Here is a 7,132-nt window from a genome sequence, read left to right as displayed (position 1 = left end):
TGTATATATGTACATATATATTGTAACGAAGCTTTTTACTTCCCCTGCTTCTGATAATTTGCTGAGGTATACTCGCCGTGTCCAGGATTCGTTACATAAAGTTGTAAACATGGGGCTCTCTACGAATCGTACTTTATTTAGATTTATCTTATAATTTTACTTATAGTTACAAATATTGCCTCCCGCGTTGAAATGTCGTCGCCCGAGGAAAGTGCTGTGCCAGTATAACGGTTCAGTGATGACCGTTAGGGCAATACCGTTTCCTGCTCGGTTGACGTTCGTGTGCCCGGTTATTTCTGCCGGCACTCGTGTAGGATTCAACGACGGTATCCTGGCGTATACGTTGATGCTCCTCTGCTACACTGGTGATGTCCTGCTGAATCACTATAGCCGCGTAAAAGTTCCGGACCACGGAAAACTGTGTTAGCTACCACAGTGTTAAAGGTTAAGCTGGTCAGAGGATCAAGTCACTACCAGGCTCACCTTTAACAGACGGCATTCACAAGTCAGGGTACCAAGACTAGTTAGAGGATAAAATGACTGCGTAGTCTGATGCCGAAAGTGTGTACGCTGTCACAGTCCCGTGCTGACTGACTGATCATCTGCCATCTAACTCCCACCAAGCCTATGCTGCGTGCTTGTACATTCGCAAAATGTTGCGTTGGGATGGCGTGTGTTGCTGCAAAATTTAATTTATTTCGTTGTTAATTAACAATAGTTATTTGATTTAAAAAAAAAAATTCTTAGATTTACGCCCATAAATATGTATACATATAATAATATATAGTTTTTTTTAGACTTGCTTTTTGCTTTTTGCTTTTTTTTAATATTTTTTTATTTCTTTTGTTTTTGTTTTTTGTTAATATAAATTAGTTTTTTTTTTCATAATATAAATTAAAATTGTTCAATAATATAAATTAAAAAATTTTCCTTAGGGTTCTGTAATTGTCGTGCTTGTTGTTGGCCTTAGCCTTCGCTTTAATGTGGTCGCCCCACCGATACGTGGTGATTTCAAGGAAGGCCTCTAGTGCTGTTCCGTTGGCAAAGGCGGTGGATATTTTGATGCCTTCCAGTTGCAGCTCTACTTCCGCGGGTGGTTGTGATACTACTTCGTTGGGCGCGAGTGTGGTATGGTGGCGTCTGAAGGTGGCCAATATCTGAGCTCCCTTTTCAGCTGCCAGCTTCGCCGTGAAGGGTTTGGAGATGCATCCGAGTGCTCCTCCACCTCGTCCAATGTATCACATGACCCGTTCCATAGTCTCCAGCACGTTGATACCGCAATCATTTGTGTTCTCTTGCTGGGGTACGTTTAGCAGCAGTTCCCGATATTCAAAATTCTCTTGCCCGTATCTCTCTTTGTATTCCCACTCGAGGAACTCGCGCCAGGCCGTGGTTGCGCGGGTGAACTTACTGTGTTGGAGGAAATAAGCAGTTGCTTTTTTGGGTATTTGGGGTAGATTAGTTAACACTGTGATATGATGGACCGAAAATATTTTTTGTTCAATTTATGTAGAAAATTATATTTTGTTTAAGTAGTTAGTAGGTGAAATTGAATTTCATGTTTTTATTATATATATGTATATAGTGATTATATTTGAAGTAAGTTTTATAATTCAAAAATGTGATATTCAAAAAATAGTCAAATAATATATTTTTTTAAATAGTTAATAAATAATTATGAAGTAGCTTCCTTTTACAAATTTATATATATATTGTATTTCTGAATATTCTGAATAACTGTTTTAAATAAAAAACTTGTTTGTAACACAGAAAAAACCTTGTGTTTTACGTAGATTGATAAAAATAATATCGTATGAAAATAGTTAACACTATAAAGCATTACTTGAAATAAATTCTTTTAGGGTTTCACTTAACTGAAATGCGTTTTCAGTTGAGCGATTGGTTGAAACGATTCAAGGGAATTTACTTCTCCCCTCCAACGCTCGGGTATTTCTCTGTTCCTTTCTGAGTGGACAGCAAGTTCAAGGGTGAAGTAATTCCTGTCATTTTGTAACATCAAAAAGTTATGAAGTACTACCGTAGGTAAAACAATTTTGTCTGTATTCTTTGGACAAGCATGTATTGTTGTATGCAGTACTCTCCATCGATTAGCCAAAATTCCGAATGCGCTCTCTATGTGCACTCGGGCCCTAGACAACACTTCGTTAAATTTGTCTTTATCTTCTGGTAAGTGGCGGCCGGGAAATGGTCGCATTAAATTTGGTTTCAGTGGAAACGCACTGTCGCCGACGTAATAATACGGAAAGCTGTTGTTTCCACCCGGTAAGTTTGTGTCAGAAGGAACTTCCAGAGTGCCATTCAGCAACTTCTTTCCAAAGGCACTGCGGGTAAATATTCCACCGTCACCTTAGCTTCCTAGAGCCCCGACATCAACATATGTGAACACGTAATTAGCATCACTCACTGCCATTAATACAATGCTAAACGTTTTCTTATAATTGTAGTACAATTTCTTTGGATTGTTATACGAATGTGCATCCTATCTATAGCTTTCAAGCAATTCGGCATTCCAGTATTTACATAGAACTTGCTTGCAATATCTCGAAGTTCGTGTGCGTTTGGTGTTGACAAATATGTGTCATACATTTCATCCCAAATAACGTCACATGTTTCGTGTATAATTTTTCGTACTGTCGAAACACCAAGTTAAAAAGACCAAGACAGAACATTGAAATTGCATCCTTGTGCCAAGAAACTGAAATTGGTAAGCGTTTAAGTATACCAGAGTAATAATTATTTCACATTGACTTACATTAGTGTTACCGCCAAACGAGCCTCAGGCTGAATTGCTTTTCTATTTACAAAACGTTCTAGTCGTTGCTTTAATAGCGACAACAATAAATTGTAATCAGCAACGCTCATTCTCGTAGCTTTTTAAAAATGCTCCTCATCCTTTTCCTGAAGTTGCTTGATGCAAGTTTTGTAGAATCCTTCCTCTTCGCGTGAAATATTGACAGGACGAACCCACCACCTTCGGGAGTTTCTATTGACCTCCTGGAACACTTCATGTACTATTGATAATACGTACAATATTAATAATTGTCCTCAAACATTCCGCGTTTTCCATGTTTATTTCATTTATTGAAAGTAAAAATTTTTTATCAAATTATGCAGAACGACAAAGTACGAAACAACTAACTATGACACTGTCTACATACAAAATGGGCAGCTGTGTTATTTTGTGTACATGCCGGCCATTGTTATGTCGCTGCCTTCTTACAAATGTTCTGTAGTAGGATTCACGACGCCATTTTCAGTTCACTGTCGTGCTGCCACGTCGTGTCGCGCGCATTGTGTTCAGCACTTGAGTAGCACTCACTTTTTTATGTTTGATTATTTTTTTTTGTTTTTACTGTTTGTTTCTTGCACAATTTGCTCATATTTAATTATTACAACTTTTCTGTTTAATGAAATTTTTTGTTTTTTTAAAAAAACACTTGAACACTGTAAGAATTTCCTACCTAAAGTTATAAAGTTAATTTCAGAGTACATACATACATATAATATTATAAATATTCTACCTTTGCAGACACCAATGACAGAGAATGAATGGCTAAATGGGGCTAATTACTTAGATGAACTTTGACAGTTCAAATATACTCTTGGTGCTATCGATGGAAAGCATAAAAGTACGTATAAAAGCGCCTCCCCATTCTGGATCGGACTTCTTTAATTATAAAGAGTTTTTCAGCATAATTTTGCTTGCAGTGGTCGACGCACACATCCGATATATTTATGTCGATATTGGAGCAAATGGAAGAGCATCTGATGCATATAAAACAGCTCATTATATGATAAGCTTTCCAGAGGCCAACTTAATATGCCATCCGATAAACCTTTAAAATGGCAGATTTCTCAAACACCATTTTTTTTTTTTATTGGCGACGATATTTTTGGGTTGAACCGACACATGTTAAAAGCTTGCAACCGAAGTTTGGAATTAAATACGGCCGAAGAGGCCTTCAATTATAAGCTAAGTAGAGCCCGAATGACGGTTGAGATGGATTGGAAAACAAGCTGTACGTTTTCGAATATTTCATCGACCAATTGAAGTTTCAATAGAAACGTCTGATTAAAGCATAATAGTATGCTGTATTTTACATAATTATTTGTCGCGGAAAATAAATGTATAGCACACATTATGAAAAATATCATGAACACATTCTGTCCACCATAACATCTCTACCAATCCAGGAAAATGATACATACAAATATGCTAGCGTAATAAGAGCTAATGTATGTAAATATTGTATTATCGAAGGCATACTCTCAACAATTAGTTGGTTGATTGAGTTGGGATAGAAATTGCCCTTGTCGCTACAGACGACACAACTTTTAACACAATTTTGAGACCAACTTTATTTTGAATTTTCACTTCGTTGCCTAAACATGAGTTCGGAAGTTGTTGCTTTACTTATTATAAAAGAAGTTTTAGCGGAAGAAGAAGAACAGGAGCAAAAAAACATTCGGAAAAAAAGAAGATGGTCTAAAATGTGGTTGCAAAATAAAAATAAATTTTCAAATAACAAGCTTTTGAAGACGTTGAGAGAAACCGAGCCAAAAGACTACAAGAATTACATGCGCATGAGCGATGAAGTGTTTTATGATCTTCTCTTGAAAGTGAAAGTTTTTATTAAAACAAAAAGACACAATAATGCGAGAAGCAATTAGTGCAGAAAATCGTTTGGCAATAACGTTAAGATTTTTGGCTACCGGAAACTCATTTGAAGACATACAATTTTCAACCGCAATATCTGCGCAAGCGATTGGTAAAATTGTAATTGAGACGTGCGAGGTCATTACAAAAGTTCTAAAAGACTCAATTAAGGTAGTATTAAAAGAATATCCGAGTTATACATTTTATTTAACACAAAATATATTTTTAGCTTCCTAAAACACCTGAGCAATGGATAGCTGTAGCTGATCAATTTTATGAGAAGTCGATGTTTCCCAACTGTCTAGGCGCGCTCGATGGAAAGCACAGAAATATTTCACGTCCCCCTAACTCCGGTTCATTCTATTTTAATTATAAAAAGACATTCAGTATTGTCTTGTTGGCAATTGTTGACAGCAGCTCCAACTTTTTATGGTAGATGTAGGTGCAAATGGACGAATTTCCGATGGAGGCGTTTTCGGAAATTCGAAATTCTTTAAAAAGTTGAAAAGTAGAAGTTTAAATTTACCGGAACCACAAGCAGTGCTTGCCGACGAAGATTCACTCCCTTTTGTGTTTCTGTCGGATGCGGCTTTCGCTTTGAGGAAATATGTTTTAAAACCATTTGGTCACAACAATTTGACAGAGAATGAAATTCTGTTTAACAAAACTCCGAGCTCAGCACCGGTTAAAATTGAATACGCTTTTGGTATTTGGCATCGCGTTTTCGACTTCTTCAAACGACATTAAATGTATGTCCTGAAAAAGTTATTACAGTTGTTCTTGCCTGTTGCTACTTACACAACTACTTACGGTGCCAGTAAAACTCAAATCGATTTGAATGTGAAAATATTCAGACTACAAATACATCTAATGAGGCCAAACCAATAAGGTTGAAATATTGTAAAATTATCAAAAAACTGATGTATGTGATGTTGATTCTATAGGACTTCTAGTTGGCACAGAAATGGAATGTGCCGAGCGTGATGTTGATTCAGTTAGACTTACAGAAGGTGTCGAAATAATAATAATATTGCGAGTCATTACTTAAAAAAGGCGAGCTGGTTCGTGATACATGCGGACTACTTAAATTTGATGAGCTTGAAGGACTATGCAGATAATTGAAACGTAATTTTCCAAATCGGCCCAACAGCATTACTTCGTCTACTGCTTGCTTTGCAAAAAGTTGCTGCTCTGGATTCATTTGTTTTTTGGATGTCTCCAAATGCTCGGTTGCTTTCTTTAGAAACTCTGTTTTTTCGGTAGCCACTTTTTTAAATTTCTTCGACGATTGCTGTGTAAAAAAACATAATCTCATAAATAAAATCAATAAAACTTTTAAATGTTTTTTCAACATACCACGCGAACAGACGCTTCTTCATCTTCATCCGAACTGATGGATGTTACAGCAGGCATAGGTACTTCCAGGTCTCGCAAAAAGTCGGGCTCATCGAAATACAGTAGACGTGAAACGTATAATTCATCAGCTCCTCCACCAGATGTTTGACTTTGTAAAGCTTTCTTCAGCTCCCGGCGATAGCAAGTACGCATATTTGACAGTTTTTGTTTTCATGTCGTTTATCGACGCATCGCTTTTTATTTTTTTAAATTCTAACAAAAGTTTTTGGTAGCTTCTACGGCGTACATTTTTGTTTTTGTAACAGTCCAGTTTGCTGTTCCACAACTCCGGCATAGTTTTATATGCTTCGATAAATTCGCGGATTTGCTGATCGCTTTCACTCATTTTTATTTGTTCTTTGCTCCGTAGACGCGCTCTCCTTGACAGCCGAAATAAAATGGCGAAATCGTTTGAAATCGCACGACAAACCCAAACACTATCCAAATAACACAACCAACCTCACAAAATATCAAAAAATTTTGATTTTCATCCAATCAGTTGGTACAACTCATACAACTGCCCCATATACGTTACAATCAGTTGTACAAGTCCTTTACAATGGATTAAAGTAAACAAACAGCGAAATAAAAATACTAAGTCTTATTATACGAGTAAGTATACATATGAATCTTTATTCATCTCCTTGTGTTTCTTGCAAATTGTATATACTTGTAGATCATGGGAATTCCCCGATGCGCTGGAATTTCAATTTTTCTTGGGAGAAAGGATAATTAACCTTTTCTTTGGGAATTTGGCGAACCTTTGTTAGTCAATGTCATTTAATAATATTCATATTCTGAAGTATTTTTTCGAATTCTCAGAAATAACCTTTTTTAAATACATAACATTGGATCATTTTCTTGGAAAACTATGTCATTATTTCTTCACAGAAACCATTTTTTAAAAAAGAGACAAACCATTTTCTGAAACTAGAAAAAACCTATAGCCAAAACAAAAAAAATAACATTTGGTTTATAAAAATTCTGTCAGTTGTAACATTTTGACAAAAACGTAAATTTTTATGTTAAACTACGTTTTTGCCAAAATGTTACAACTAA

The 7,132-nt window shown here is 36.2% G+C and overlaps 2 pseudogenes; one reads left to right on the top strand and one right to left on the bottom strand.

Annotated features, from left to right (window-relative positions):
• Positions 1–232: 232 nt before the first annotated feature.
• On the bottom strand, positions 233–2,883 carry LOC120778332 (annotated as a pseudogene).
• Positions 2,884–4,765: 1,882 nt separating this feature from the next.
• LOC120778331 lies at positions 4,766–5,499 on the top strand (annotated as a pseudogene).
• The last annotated feature ends 1,633 nt before the right edge of the window (positions 5,500–7,132 follow it).

This window comes from Bactrocera tryoni, chromosome 5 (assembly GCF_016617805.1).
Source record: "Bactrocera tryoni isolate S06 chromosome 5, CSIRO_BtryS06_freeze2, whole genome shotgun sequence".
Classification (NCBI taxonomy): Eukaryota; Metazoa; Arthropoda; class Insecta; order Diptera; family Tephritidae; genus Bactrocera; species Bactrocera tryoni.
Note: the sequence above shows the minus strand (reverse complement) of the source record. Positions and strands in the feature narration are given on the sequence as shown.